Below are 580 nucleotides of genomic sequence, written 5' to 3'. Positions count from 1 at the left end.
TGGACGACTTACGTAGACCTGGCAAGGTGATCGGGAAAACTGACGTGCCTTGCCATACCTTAATAAAACCACGAGGAAGGCAGAAGCGCGCTTGGGAAATGGTGTGGGGAGCCAAGCCCGTCCTGAGGATGAGGCTGGAGAGGCAAGGACAGGAAGCATGCACAGGGTGAAGCTGGGCTTTTCTGTTTGGCTCGAGTTACGAGAGACGTCTCTTGGGCAAAGTAAGAGATGAGCATGCCCTCCCTCGTGTCAAGGCTGTTAGGAATAACCTCTGACCTTGCGTGTCAACTGACCTCTCCTTCCATGCCCAGCAACAGATGCCATTTCAACCGGGTCATTTAGGGACTATGAGATTTCCTTATGACATGGCTTGATCAGAAAATACGATCTTCTGAATATACAGAAATGACTTACTATATATCCCATAGTGTGTGTGTGTTAAGACACAAAAAATATATTCCATCTTGATCACTAAACATGACATCAAAAAGGGAATAGCAATCAATTCAATCAATTTATTGTACATTATGAAAATATAAAAGATACATATCTCCGAGTGTTAAGAGACACACAGAATTAA

This window comes from Penaeus monodon, chromosome 24 (assembly GCF_015228065.2).
Source record: "Penaeus monodon isolate SGIC_2016 chromosome 24, NSTDA_Pmon_1, whole genome shotgun sequence".
Lineage (NCBI taxonomy): Eukaryota > Metazoa > Arthropoda > Malacostraca > Decapoda > Penaeidae > Penaeus > Penaeus monodon.
The sequence above is the reverse complement of the archived record's forward strand: the minus strand, read 5'-3'. Positions refer to the sequence as shown.